The sequence below is a fragment of the Abramis brama genome, assembly GCF_963993115.1.
Source record: "Abramis brama genome assembly, chromosome: 5".
NCBI lineage: Eukaryota > Metazoa > Chordata > Actinopteri > Cypriniformes > Leuciscidae > Abramis > Abramis brama.
The window spans coordinates 20,511,614-20,526,890 of NC_139967.1; the positions used below are offsets into that span (position 1 = coordinate 20,511,614).

At 39.8% G+C, this 15,277-nt stretch overlaps 1 pseudogene across 1 annotated transcript; it reads right to left on the bottom strand.

The window, feature by feature from the left end:
- Positions 1-97: 97 nt before the first annotated feature.
- Positions 98-12,820, bottom strand: LOC311082880 (myosin-4-like; annotated as a pseudogene). The gene is made up of 26 exons (XR_014609590.1): positions 12,683-12,820; positions 12,441-12,598; positions 12,333-12,360; positions 12,119-12,233; positions 11,871-11,956; positions 11,669-11,732; positions 11,477-11,575; positions 11,297-11,400; positions 11,076-11,214; positions 5,773-5,891; positions 5,529-5,678; positions 5,270-5,451; positions 4,614-4,914; positions 4,424-4,494; positions 4,182-4,269; positions 3,956-4,073; positions 3,738-3,861; positions 3,498-3,634; positions 2,500-2,755; positions 2,167-2,409; positions 1,879-2,055; positions 1,654-1,799; positions 1,479-1,569; positions 1,010-1,399; positions 312-430; positions 98-225 (listed from the first exon to the last, which is right to left on the bottom strand). The product of XR_014609590.1 is annotated as a myosin-4-like (transcript).
- Positions 12,821-15,277: the final 2,457 nt, after the last annotated feature.

Sequence of the window (15,277 nt, forward strand, 5' to 3'; positions counted from 1 at the left end):
CGGGAATATTATATAATAATATACATACTTGGTCTTTTCAAGCTCCTCCGTGCGCTGGATGGCATCAGTTTCATATTTGGTTCTCCACTGAGCAACCTCACTGTTGGCCTTTGACATTCCCCGCTGCAGCTCAGCCTTTGCCTCCTGCTCTTCCTCAAACTGCTCACGGAGCAGGTCGCAGTCATGACGGGCTGATTGCACAGCATGGGCCAGTGCGTTCTTAGCCTAGGAGACAAAGTCACATAATATTAGATTGTCTCTGCAGTAAAGTAATTGACAAGTATGTGCATGTATTAATTATGCTGTATTACCTTAACCTCCTCTTCAATCTGCCTCTTTAGCTCCTCAATTTGCTGAGTGAAAGCTTGTTTGCCTCTGGTGAGCTGAGAAACCAGAGCCTCCTTTTCCTCCAACTGACGCCCAAACTCACCTATTGAGATTTACATTTACAAAAACATTTGTAAGATGTAATGATGGTGAGGAAAATGGTTTATATTGATATTAATGGAGGGAAGAAAAACTGTTTTTATGACAGTAGTGCCAATTCTTTACAGTCGATAAACTAATTGCAGAGGGGTTTAGTGCACTGCTATCAGTCTAGTTTATGTTTGACTGTATCTCACTAAACCACAACATGCTTAAAATCCTTTCAGAAAAGTTGCATATCCAACATTCTCTTTAATGTGTGCCAATGCCAGTGTGTAACCAATTTTGCCACTATAGGTTTGTGTTTATATAAGTAATTTGTTAGTGGAGGAAATTAAATATATATTTATATTTTTGAGATATTTTGCCACCATTCTCAGTTTGAAGTCTTGCTCTTTGAGCACTGAGGTCATTTATCTGCCGAAGGTTCTCGTCATTCTTGGACTTAATTTCACTAAGTTGGTCCTCAAGTGTGCGGCACATCTTCTCAAGATTAGCCTGTAAACACATTTGACTCGTTTCGAATAATCTAAACCAAATTTTATATATTTCCTTAAAAATATTTTAGAAACAGTTCTCAAACCTTTGCTTTGGCAACAGCCTCCATGTTGCTGGAAAGATCATCAATTTCCATTTTGTATTCACTCTTCTCTTTCTCAAGCTTCTGCTTGACACGCTGCAGGTTGTCGATTTGCTCTCCCAGCTCGGCCACACTGTCTGCCTGCTTCTTGCGGAGGGCAGCAGCAGTAGCTTCATGCTGGAGGGTGGACTCTTCAAGATCACGACGCAGCTTCTGGAATTCAGCTTCACGCTTCTTATTCATCTTGATCTGAGCAGCAGTGGCTCCTCCAGCCTCCTCAAGCCTCTCACTGATCTCCTCAAGTTCCCTGGAGAGATCAGCTCTCTGCTTCTCAACCTTGGCACGAGCAGCACGTTCTGCCTCGATCTCTTCCTCAAGTTCCTCAATGCGAGCCTATGGTGGAAAAATAGTTCATTAGATTCTTAGTGATCTGATCACAATGATCGTAATGTTTGAAAAAATCTCAAAATACCTGAAGCTCCTTGATCTTCTTCTGGTGTTGAGCACCCAGAGATTGTTCATCTTCTATCTTGCTGAGCAACTGACTTGTTTCAAAGTCTTTTCTGTGTGTAAAATGAGAAAACAATGAATGATCTGAAATGAATGAAAACCATTATTTTTTATAAGAATTTGCAAAGAATTCCTACCTCTTCAGCTTCTCGTCAGATTGCTGCTTGTCATTCTCTAGATCCATGATGGACTCTTGAGCTAATTTCAGGTCTCCTTCAAGCTTTCTTTTGGCTCTCTCCAGGTCCATGCGGAGCTTCTTCTCTTGTTCAAGGGAACCCTCAAGCTACAGGACAATGATATATAAAATATGTTTACAGCAGAAAACACAGTTAATTAATAACATGTTTGCATAATCAACTCACACCATCAACTTGCTGCTCAAGCTTTGTCTTGGATTTGGTCAGGGTGTTGACTTTGTCCTCCTCGGCCTGAAGATCATCCAGTGTCTGCTGATGTGCCTCTTGGAGGGCTTTCTTCTCCTTCGTAAGCTTGGCAATGCTCTCATCCTGAGCTGCCATTTCCTCAGTCAAGTTCTTGACCTCTGTGATTTTTGTTTTTGTTTTAAATAAGCTTATATTTTACAATTTATATTCTACATAAACATATAAGACAGAGATTAAGTCTAATCTTAAACCAACTCAATCTCCAACCTTATTCTCAGTGGCATGTTTCTCCTTCTCCACTTTAGCCAAGGTGAGCTCCAGGTCATCAATGTCTTTCTTCAGCTCAGAGCACTCATCCTCCAGTTTCCTCTTCTTGGCTGTCAGTTCAGCATTGATTTCTTCCTCATCCTCCAGTCTCTCAGTTGTCTCTTTGAGTTTAGCTTCAAGCTGGATTTTGCTTTTGATCAGACCCTCACACCTCTCCTCAGCATCTGAGAGATTCTCAGATTCCTGTTAATAACAGGTTGCTATATCATTGGAAACAACATTGCTCAATTTAATGGAGCCTAAATTCAATTAAATAAATTCAAGAATACTCACAGATGCTACTTGCAGCTGCAGATCATTTTTCTCTTGCAGCAGTGCTACCATTTTCTCTTCAAGCTCCTTCTGTTTGGCTTCAGCCTTGGCAAGATCTTCTTTGCATTTTGCAAAGTCCTCTTTCATGGTTGCCAGCTCCTTCTCAGTCTCGGCACTCTTCAGCAGAGGCTTAATCTTGTAATAAACCTTCATCCATGGCCAGTGTTTGACATTCATTAATGAGCAGATGTTGTATTGAAGGGTGTAAATTGCATACCTAATGAAACAATTTAGATAAATGCAGAATTATTGGTAAATGGACTTGTTTTTAAACCAGTCAATAAAAATATTTCCTTCAATTTATGGGTCAAAAATATTTGTATAGAGTATTTTTAAAGCTACACTGTGTAATTTTTTAAGTTGATTCTTAGCAAAAAACACTTTGTTCTTTCAAAATGATATGTGCTCATTAATGTGTAATTACTTCTACCAACTAATCAAGTATTCTCGTAAGCGTAGAATCTGCCATTTAGAATACATACGAGCGAGTTGCTCGAATGGCGGCAGCCATGTTGCGCCTCCATCTTGAAAATACATTAGCCAAAGAGGGACATACCTGGAAATTCAAGCTTCGCCTTCCGCGTTTTTACACTCAGTGGCACCGTGACGAATGCGAGGGGGAGATTACTCGCAACTGCCGGCAGATTTGAAATAATACGGCCACCGTAGGAGTTAAAAAGCCCTCGGAATGGGAGGGGCTAGAAAGTAATATTCAGTTGTTAGTCATTAACAATTTCACCGCTAGATGGGAGAAAATCCTACACAGTGTAGCTTTAAATACATTTAAAAGCCTATTTGACAAGAAGATGGGCTTGCATGGACAGAAAAATACTTTTATTGATAACCTATTAACACTGTAAATTAATGCGCGTTATGAATCATTGTTGTGCAATTTCCAACTGAGAAAGCTTTATTCTAACTGAAATAGTTAAATCAGAGAGTTTGAGAACATTCCTCACCTCCTCGCCGTCATTTTCACAAACTCCCTCCTCATCAGGTAACCACGGCAGAGAGCCTGAGTCATTGTGACCAGAGCAGCCAGTTTCTCATCACGCATCTCCTCAAGAGTTCCCAGAAGACCAGCTTTGAAGAACACCTGAATTCATGTAAAACAGTAAATTAAAATATATTGATTTACCCGTATAAGCTAAATGACAATGATAACTGAATCTTTGAAAGTTGTAAAGCTGAATATTAACCTTTGTGGTTCCAAATCTGTAGTCGTCATGATTCACGTCGATGGATCCCAGGAGTTTCTCACTGGCCTTCTTGTTATCCATAAACTGTCCCTCTGGGATAACACTGGCATTCAGCACCTTGTATCTATGGAAGATGGGGTGATTTATCAAAATGCTTTATATTTTCTAATAAAGAGTCTCCAACAGGAAATGGTATTTTCATGTGGTGTCATTTATACCTCTGTTTGAAGTCACCATAGAGGATTCTGCTGGGAAAACCCTTTCTGCAGATTCTGATACCCTCCAATACACCGTTACACCTCAGCTGGTGGATAACCAGGAAGTTATCCATGAGACCTATAATTTACATCATGAGCTTGGTAAATTAACATTAGCATTATTAAATACATTAACATTAAATATTGTGTCAAAATGAGAATATCTGTGAGTCCTTTATTACTTTACCTGGAGTCTTGGACTCATTGGGAATCAGACAACGCACAAAGTGAGGGTGGGTGCTCCTCAAGTTTGTCATGAGCTTGCCCAAGTTTTCCTGTTTAATCATGAAAAGATTTAGCATTCTTTCTCACATTCTCTCAGTTGTTGATTTCTCTGATCTAGACTCAAGTAAGGTGATGTACAGTCACTGCTTCTTAATTTCCTTTAATTGCATCATTATTCACATTTGCTCTCTAACAAACACATACTCTGAACTGAGAAGACACAGTCTGCATGGAGCCACCCTTCTTCTTGCCTCCCTTCTTGCCGCCACCAGTCTCTATTCAGATAAAGAGACAAAATAACACATATAAAGTAATAACAAGAAAAGACCGCAACCCTGAATCAAAGTTTGGTTAAAATTATGTACATAATAATTTTAACACGTCAGTTGTTTACCCTCAACAACAGGTGGGTAGAGAGTAGCCAGCAGTTTGACAGAAGACTTCTGGTACAGCTGCACAACAGAATCATTCAGTGGATCCTTGTTCTTGTCCAGCCAGCCAGAAATGTTGTAGTCCACAGTTCCAGCGTAGTGAACCAGGGAGAAGTGGGCTTCAGCCTTGCCTTTGGCAGGCTTTGGTTTCTGGAAAGCTTGGTTCTTGCCAAGATGCTGATCATACAGCTTGTTCTTGAAGGAAGTGTCTGTAGCCTTGGGGAACATGCACTCCTCTTCAAGGATGGAGAAGATACCCATGGGCTGTTTAAAAAAGAATGTTGTTTCATTACTAAAAATGTTAGATTTTGAGAATGGTATTAAGAGCAGGCGCGCTCAACTCGCAAAATAGTTTATGGGTGCGAGTAATAAAAAACGTTTATCAAAAGTAAAGATGAAAAACCGCACTCTCAGGTTCTATTTTCATACATTTATTATTACTATGTCCTCACAAACGCGTTTCGGCCTAAGCCATCAACTTGATGGCTTAGGCCGAAACGCGTTTGTGAGGACATAGTAATAATAAATGTATGAAAATAGAACCTGAGAGTGCGGTTTTTCATCTTTAGATTTTGAGAATGGACCATGGAAATGAATACGTTCAAAAACCGGTAAAAACCTTCTCAGTGAGCTCAATGCAAGCGGCCAAGTCCATGCCGAAGTCAATGAACTCCCAAATAATGCCCTCCTTCTTGTACCCTTCTTGTACTCTTCTTGCTCCAGCACAAACATGTGGTGGTTGAAAAACTGTTGCAGTTTCTCATTGGTGAAGTTGATACACAGCTGCTCCATGCTGTTGGAAGAAATAACAGAAACATTTAATGACTTCTGAATATGATTTAATTTACCATAAAAAGAGATAAAAGAATCATTCTTACATCAAAGATCTCAAAGCCAGCAATATCCAGCACACCAATGAAGAAGTTTATTTGTTGTTTTGTGTCCAACATCTGGTTGATACAAATGACCATCCACAAGAACATCCTCTCATAGATAGATTTGGCCAAGGCGCTAACAGAGTTGTACACCTGTACATAGAATAGAGTGGATATTATTCTACTTCTGCAATAATTACCCAGAATTTTAGGTTAAACAGATGGCATGCTGGAAATGTTACTATACCTGTGGCACGGTATGGCCTTTGGTCACAAACTCATTTCCGACTTTGACTCTGGGGTAGCACAAAGTCTTCAGCATATCAGCAGAGTTCAAACCTAGAAGGTAGCCAACTTTGTCAGCCTCTGCAAACAGTTGCAAAAAAAAATCCATCCCTTTTCTTGTCTTGAAAACTAAATGAAAACCACCATTTTCTTTGTGAAAATAGAAAGGCAAGGCAAGGCAAGGCAAGGCAAGTTTATTTATATAGCACATTTCATACACAATGGCAATTCAAAGTGCTTTACATAGAAGAAATTAAAATAATAAAAGAAATAAGAATAATTAAAACAGTTTAGAAAAATAGAATAAAATACAGTACAAACATTCGGACGAACAGTGGCACAGTGCTCATTCAGTAAATGCATAGCTAAACAGAAGTGTTTTGAGTCTGGATTTGAAAGTGACTACAGTAGGAGCACATCTGATCTCTTCTGGAAGCTGGTTCCAGCTGCGGCTGGCATAATAGCTAAAAGCAGACTCGCCATGCTTAGAGTGAACCCTTGGTATCTCTAGCTGATATGATCCTAATGATCTGAGTGATCTGTTGGGTTTATATTCAGTGAGCATATCTGCAATGTATTGAGGTCCTAGGCCATTGAATGATTTAAATACCAGTAGTAATACTTTAAAATCAATCCTAAATTTAACTGGGAGCCAGTGTAAAGACCTGAGGACTGGTGTGATGTGTTCATATTTTCTGGTTCTGCTCAGAATCCTGGCAGCAGCGTTCTGTATGAGCTGCAACTGTCTTATGGTCTTTTTGGGAAGGCCAGTGAGGAGTCCATTACAATAATCCACCCTGCTGGTGATGAAAGCATGCACAAGTTTCTCTAAGTCTTGTCTGGAAACAAAGCATCTAATTCTTGCAATATTTTTCAGATGATAGTATGCTGATTTAGTTATTGCTTTGACATGACTACTGAAACTAAGGTCTGACTCTAGTGACACACCGAGATTCCTGACTTGATTTTTAGTTGTTTGACCCCTAGAGTGAAGGTATGCGTTCACCTTGAGAACTTCATCTTTGTTTCCGAACGCAATGACTTCAGTTTTGTCTTTGTTTAACTGAAGAAAGTTTTGACACATCCAACTGTTGACTTCGTCAATGCATTGGCACAGGGAGTCAATTGGGCTGTAATCGTTAGGCGATAGGGCTAAGTAGAGCTGTGTGTCGTCTGCATAGCTGTGGTAAGCAATTTGGTTCTTTCTCATTATTTGGCTCATTGGGAGCATATACAGGTTGAACAGGAGTGGCGCAAGAATCGAGCCTTGAGGGACTCCGCATGTCATGGATGTCCACTCAGACTTATGATCTCCTATACTCACATAATAACCTCTCCCATCTAAGTATGACCTGAACCATTTTAGGACTATCCCAGAAAGCCCCACCCAGTTTTCCAGCCTGTCAAGAAGTATGTTATGATCGACAGTGTCAAATGCAGCACTAAGGTCAAGTAATACCAGCACTGATAATTTGCCTGAATCAGTATTTAAGCGAATATCGTTTATTATCTTTATGAGCGCTGTCTCTGTGCTGTGGTGCGGTCGGAAACCAGACTGAAAATTGTCAAAGGATCCATTCAAGCTCAAGAATTTGTTCAGCTGATTGAAGACAACTTTTTCAATGATCTTGCCTATGAAAGGAAGATTTGAGATCGGCCTATAGTTGCTTAATATGGTCTTATCCAGATTGCTCTTTTTCAGGAGGGGCTTGACAACTGCAGTTTTCAGGGAGTTTGGAAAACTCCCAGAGCGAAGTGAGACATTTACCACTTCTAGAAGATCTGCTTCTAAACTGTTTAACACACTTTTGAAAAATGATGTGGGAAGTGTGTCAAGAGCGCATGTTGATGTTTTAAGGTGCTGTACAGTTTCTTCCAAAATTTTGCCATCAATTTCTTTGAAATCATACATAGTAACTAATTTCTCAGGTGGTTTGATCTGTCTGACCTCAGTGCAACTCAAGGATGTGCTGATCACCTTTCTGATATTACTGATTTTCTCAGAGAAGAAAGAAGCAAACTCACTGCACTTGTTCTCTGAGAGCATTTCACTGGGAATCTGGCTTGGAGGGTTTGTCAGTCTCTCTACAGTAGCAAAAAGAGTGCGTGTGTTGTTTAAATTGCTGTTTATCATATTTGAGAAGAAAGTCTGTCTAGCTTTACCTAGTTCCATATTGAAAGCATGAAGGCTATCTTTGTAGATGTTATAATGGACTACAAGTTTAGTCTTCCGCCACATGCGCTCTGCTTTTCTGCATTGTCTTTTCATAGTTTGCACTGCTGTTGAGTTTCTCCAAGGTGCTTTTTGTCTGCCACTCTTCTTCCTGACTTTCACAGGAGCAATATCATCAATTATACCTTTAACTTTTGAGTTAAAAGAATCAAGGAGAAAATCAACAGAGTCTGCAGATATGTTTGGTGTTAAGGATATAGCCTTCATAAATAGTACACTAGTGTTCTCATTTAAGCATCTCTTCTTGACAGACACAGATCTAGCTTCAATGGCAGGAGAGATCAATATATCAAAGAAAATACAGAAATGATCAGACAGTGCTACATCCTTAATAACAATTAATGAAATGTTTAGACCCTTACTGATAAGTAAATCTAGAGTGTGTCCACGATTGTGTGTGGGTCCATGTATATGCTGAGTCAGATCAAAAGTTTTTAAAACAGTTTTGATTTCTTTTGCCATATTGTTCTCTGCACTATCTATGTGAATGTTAAAATCTCCTGCAATGGCAAAACAGTCAAACTCTGAGGTAATTGTTGATAACAGTTCTGTAAAGTCCTCAGCGAAGGCTGGAGAGTATTTTGGAGGCCTGTAAATAATGATAAGTAAAATGCGTGGAGCACCTTTCAACACAATACCCAGATATTCGAAAGAAGGGTAATTCCCAAATGATATTTGCTTACATTGATAGATATCTTTAAAAAGAGCAGCTAGACCCCCACCTCTCTTAACAGCTCTGCAGACACTCATAAAAGTAAAGTTAGGAGGGGCTGCTTCATTGAGGATTGTTGCACTGCAGCTGGCTTCTAGCCAGGTTTCATTTAGAAGCATAAAATCCAGGTTGTTTGTGGTTATTAAATCGTTGACTAGAAGTGATTTATTTTTAAGTGAACGAATGTTTAAAAGTGCTAACTTAACAGTCTTACTTTTTGTCCCCACATCAATCTTACTTTGACGTGTAATAGGCACCAGATTAGTTAGGTTTGCTGCACGGCTACTGAAGGCCTTAGATTTTCTATCTTGTAATAAAACAGCAATAGAGAAAGATACAGGCACACTGGGTTCCCGCTTGTTCTGTAAACATTTGAGAAAGTTACTGTTATCAGAGCGGGGACCCAAAACACATCACTGAGAGCTGGTATCAGTTGTTTTTGGTTCACCTCGAGTAGATGGAGGAGGGTGTGGGCCCTGGCGTTGTGGCAGAGGCCGAAGAACTCTCACAGGAGGGGGAGGGCGAGCTGGGCCTGCAGGCTTTGGTGGTAATGGTGCCTGTCGTTTTTTGGTTGGTATCTGGGGGCTTGCAGCAAAAGAGTGGGATAGTCTGGTTCCAGCATGCACCAGTTCTTCCATTTTCTGTGAGAAGCACAGTAGTGGCGATGCTGGAGAGAGGGAAAAAGTGTCTGGTGAAAGGGGCTGTTGCTCTGGTGTTATAGGAGGTTGTGATATGCTGTCCTGGCTTCCCTGGCTGTTTTCCAGGAAGTTGTCCTTGGGTGCTGAATCTTCAAGCAGTTCTGACAAGTCTCTCTGTGGGCAGGGCTCAGCTGAGATTGTGTCCGTGAGCAGAGGTTGTTGTGGCGGAGTGGTGTTATCATTGTCCTTGTGTGATATGTCAACCGCATGTCCATTTTGCTGCTGAAGTGAAGTCCCGTGGTCATTCATACTGTGTCCAGGTGTGTGTGTGCCGTTCAGATTGAGTGGATTGGCACAAACTGCAGAAGGATGATTGATGGAGAAGTAGATATTGTCCTTTAACACTCTTGAACCAAGTTTGTTTGGGTGATGGCCATCCCGATGAAAAAGTTGTCTCTGACTCCAGAAAAGATTGAAATTGTCAATGAAGTTTACTCCGTTTATATTGCAGGTTTTTTGCAGCCATGTATTTAGCCCAAGCAACCGTGAAAACCTGTTTGTTCCTCTTGCTGGGAGAGGTCCACTGATGAATGTTTGAACTTTCAGTCTTTTAAGTGTTTCAAAAAGTTCATTGAAATCCTTCTTAAGGAGTTCTGACTGCTCTTTATGAATATCATTCTTCCCCACATGTATGATGAGTCGATTTGCAGTCTTATGTTTCATCAGAATGTTCTGAAGTTCCCTGTTTACATCAGAAGTTGTTGCTTGTGGAAGGCAGCACATAGTTGTATCCCTGCCGCTAATGTTTCTGATTATGGAGTCCCCCACTATCAGAGTCCTGGGTTCGGCTGCGCTCTGAGCTGAGTGCCGCTGTCTGCTCGACCTTGAGCGCCAGTTAGCATCAGTGTTAGCTACTGGCCCATTCAGTCTGTGTTCGATCACATTCATCACATTTGGGGATTCCTCATTTACATTCATTAGTACTTCAAATCTGTTCTCAAGATGTATAGGCGGTGGTAGGAGACCAGTGTTTGCAATCCTTGTCAGAGCTGTATCTGGGGTAGAGGATGCTACTGCGGCAATATGTGATGCTCGTGACAATCTGATGTCTCGAGTGCCTTTGGGTCTCGCTCCCTGTTTGTGCCATCGATTAGTAAGTCGATCGGCTTGTTTCTCTACCTGTCGAGGAGCACTAGTTTCATGGGACTCACCGGTATGCTGAGGGTGTCCATGACGAAGCTCTGTTGTGTGCTCCGTCTGGTTTGGTGGTCCCGTAAGTAACTTTGTTTCGAGAACTGCAATCCTTTGTAAAAGTCTGTGGCAGTTAGTGCAGCAAGTAGATTCTTGAACCTGAAGAGGCATTTTCTCTCTTATCCGTATGAATGTAGGCAGTTGTGTTTTCCTTTCCCGGAATGTAAGCTGGTCGGGTAAAAGAATTCTGCGTTTTTGTAGTAATCCAAACTTTGTTGTCTGAGCACTGTGCAGTTTGCTGAAGTTAAAATTAGGTGATAAAAGGAAATAAAATATAAAAATATAGGAGATAAAATGTAAAAGCGATAGAGCAAAGCGCGGAGCAGTAAGCAAGAGCGTCCGAACAGTAGCTGAGCAGGAAGTAAGAAATACGGATCTCTCAGTTCAAAGCACTGCATGTTATGACACACATTAGTACAATGTAGTCTCACCCTCTGTGCCATCAGGCTCAGCCTGCTCCTCACGCTGCTTCTGCTTGAACTTCATGTTGCCATGATGTAGCACAGCTCCAGTGAACTTGTAGATGCTCATCTTTTCCTCATTATTAAAGCCCAGAATGTCAATAGCACTCTGTAAATCACAGAGAAGAATAAAATCTATGATTTGCCATATTTATTTAGAATATGCCAATATTCAAATAGCAATGACTCACATCAGTAGCATCCAGCTCCTCTTTATCATCAATGCTGGCCACTGTGATCTGACCTTGACTGCACATGGGGAAGTCATAGGGGTTGGTGGTGATGAGCGTCATGTCTGTAAAATACACAGCATTTATGAAAGAGTATCTTACAATATTATCTGAAACATTTAATGAAATATGTGCACCTACCAATCAGCTCTGGCTTATGGTTGGTCATCATCTGGTAGAAGATGTGGTAGCCTCTGTCATCTGGAAGCTGGAATGACACTCTAGACTTCTCCAGCAGATCTATTGAGACAATGTACTTGAGTCGCGATCATTTGACGTGTGACAGATAAAGACAAATGTTCAGGATGAATCAATGAAATCATGTCCACCTACATGTCTCAATGTTAGCACTAGCCAGTTTTCCAGTGGTGCCGAAGTGAATTCTGATGAATTTACCCTGTTTAAAAGAAAATAACAAATTATTATTATTATTATTATTATTATTAATGATAACAATAAAACAAAATCTCTTTATAGAAAAATCCAAACCAACTGACTAATTGAACTACATGTAAATAAGAAGTAATTAACTTACAAAACGAGAGGAGTTGTCATTTCTCACAGTCTTGGCATTACCATAAGCCTCAAGTTGGCAGCAATGATCTGGTCCTCAAGAGAGCCCTGTGATGTTTGAAGGGTTTTCAGTTTTTTTTTTCATTTATTTTCTATGTAATGACTAAACACTATTTATAGGCATTTCACAAATTCACATATAATGTGAGATAAGTGTAAATCACCATCATTCAAAACAATATGTACTGTATGTAGTTTTATATCTCATACCTGCATTTTGCCAGGAGTGGGATCTTTCTTCTTTTCACCACCTGACACTGCAACAGTGGCAAAGTACTGGATGACACGTTTGGTGTTCACAGTCTTTCCAGCACCAGATTCACCACTGGTTTATGAGAGATCAGAAGACAGAAGATGATAAGACATGTGGAAGTTCCACAAGTGGGAAATTTTCAACAACTCTAATTAAAGGCTTGATACATACGTAATCAGGACAGACTGGTTCTCTCTGTCTGTTAATTCAAAATGTAATAATGTTTTAGCAATTGTTTTATAAAAAACTTTAATTAAGATCTTCTAAATCAGATCTTACCAGTCAGCATAAACTGATATGCGTTGTCAGAGACAGAGAAGATGTGGGGGTGGGGCCTCCATACGCTTTTTGCCTCTGTAGGCAGACACCACTTCTGAATCATACACTGGGAGCCACTTGTAGGGGTTCACAGTTGCACAGAAGAGTCCAGAGTAGGTCTGAAATGAGCAGAAACGTGGTCAGATTGCAACAACACAGACAAAAATAACTTAAATGCTTTTGTTTGTTGTTTCAGAACTTACGTAGATCATCCATGCAGCATAACGCTCTTTGAGGTTATACAGCACAGAGGCTTCATTGAGATGGGTCATCATGGCCATGTCCTCAATCTTGTCATACTTGGGAGGGTTCATTGGGTAGACGTCATCCTCCTTTACTGTTCTCTCCTATGAATTTGATCAATCAGATAATAGATAGACTATATATATATATATATATTAGGGGTGTCGCAATATACCGGTGTTGACGATAATCGTGATATTCAAAGCATGAAATATCGACATCGTGTTAATTTAGAGTGTGACATACCGGTATTGGCGATAATAACCACAATGTTTAAAATGAATAGGACTCTTATGATAACATGACACGTAAATACTACAGCGCCAGTACCTGGTTGACCTCTCAAGTGGCAGTATTGCACCCGCGAACACCTGTCAAATAAGAAGACGACACAGCGCTCGCCCGCGCTCGCGCAGCTAGAGTGAAACACTCTGTCCACAACCGAAAAAAGTAAGCTTGCCAGTAACAAGAAAAGAGTTCTTCGACTTCATCAAAGAAAACAGCACATTAAAGATGGTCGCACACCGGACGAGAAGCGCAGCGCCACGTATTTAAAATTAGAACACATTCTGTATGAGTGTACAGTACACCTTTTACAGTCTATGGTGTACACACACCGGCGGTGCCCAGCAACGGCTCAGGACCTTGTTCAAAATCCTGCCGCGACACAGAGCGCCATTTACATCTTTTTATATTAAATTTACATTATATTTGTCTCAAATCATCCTAAATGATTTCACCCTGTGCTGCAATATACATTTAATTTTACATGTATTTACAGAAATCAGCTGCTTGAATGAAAATTGCTGATGTTATCGGATTTTCAGGTGATATTCTCAATGCATTCAGTTAACGGACGCTCTGAGGTAAAGTGTTCAGATGACAGACTCAGCAACTATTGTATTTAATTGTACAGTATAATCATAACATAGTACAGACATTATCTCAATTCCATAATGTCCTTAAACATAATGATATTGCTGGCCATAAACTGAGAAAGTGCGCGTCCGGTGTGCGATAGGCCTACCTCGAGTTGTCATAGACGCGACGCGGCTATTATTTTACTAGTCATGGAATGGGAAACGTGACATTAACTGTTAACAGGGGGTTTCTGTGTTCATATATTTAATAAAGGGTGATTATTAAAATTAAGAACCCTGTTTTCTTTACTCATCTTATTTTTGTATTTGTATTTGCACTTGATTTTTTTTGTTCAAATCTGCTATCTGCATGACTTTATTGGCAATAGGTTTAAGAGCTTTTCAGTTCTTCAGGAAACCTTCAGACAGTGTTTGGCTTCAGGTTAAAACCAGATAAACTTTACATGCTTGTCTTCCTTCACAAAAATTTGCCATAGATTGAGTAGCCTACGCAAGAAGTAAAAATGCATGTGCCTTGTGTTTATCAGTATCCTTATGTTTGTTGGGTAAAAAAGAAAAACTATATAAACAAAGTAAAAATTTATTTGACTGATAACTACTAACTGTGGCTTTGCCACCTTCTTTGCTATTGATTGTTCCCTTGAGGTACAACTCTTTGGCATCAGCCATATAGCAGGCAGACTTGGCATCAAATGGTTTGTTCTGAGCCTCAGTTCTCTCTTTCTCAGGCGGTAAATGGCAATCTCTGTGTCTGTACTCATGGTGGTGGCTTACTTCTGGAATTTAAAGAATGTCACACCCATAGGTAAACAGGGTAAATTTACAGGCATTTGATCACTAATTTTCTACTGTAAGTAAAATCAAGGACATTGTAAAGCAGGGTCCCTCAAATCCAGCCCTGAAGGGCCACTTCCCTGTACAGTTTAGCTTCAACCTTAATCAAAGACATCTGAGCAAGCTAATCAATGTCTTCAGAATTAAAAAAGTATGTTCATTTTTCCCATAAAATGTCCAGTTTAATTTAGCATCTTTAGTTTAACTTACCACACTGCCACAAGTTCTGATGAATGGCTGAAACTGTAAAACACACAGGAAGATATTATACATTAAAACCATGCTTTTTCATTTCTAAAAACTACATTATAAAAATATTAGCAACTGTTTTTAAATGAATTACTTTACACACAGTTGAAAAAGAAGTTAAAGTTTTGTCTCACCACAAGCAAACTTGACTGGTCTTCAGAATGCAAAGGTCTCCAGTTCCACCCATGCTCTTTATACCGTACTTGCTTTGCAAGCAATGCAGAATTTAAATATGGCTAACACCAAATATGGCTAAAATTTTAGTCAGGAAATTGATGGACCATTTGGCGCTATCCATAGTTGGGAATAGAATAATTAACTGGAAATAAAACTTTAAGGATGGCTTGTTGAAAAGAGTTTAACCTCAGTACTTTGCTTAAGTATGCAAGATACCAAATTTTTGAAATTCACATTTGAAATGAAAGGGGTGAGCAGATTTTTGATTACATTAAACATGACATGAAACAGTGGCAACACTTGGAATAGTTTGTAATTCCTCTTCATGTATATCAGTGTATTTTTTGGCAAGACTTGTCCACATAAGATAATATTCCTTATAGTAAAAAACTATAACCAAACTGCTAACCAACC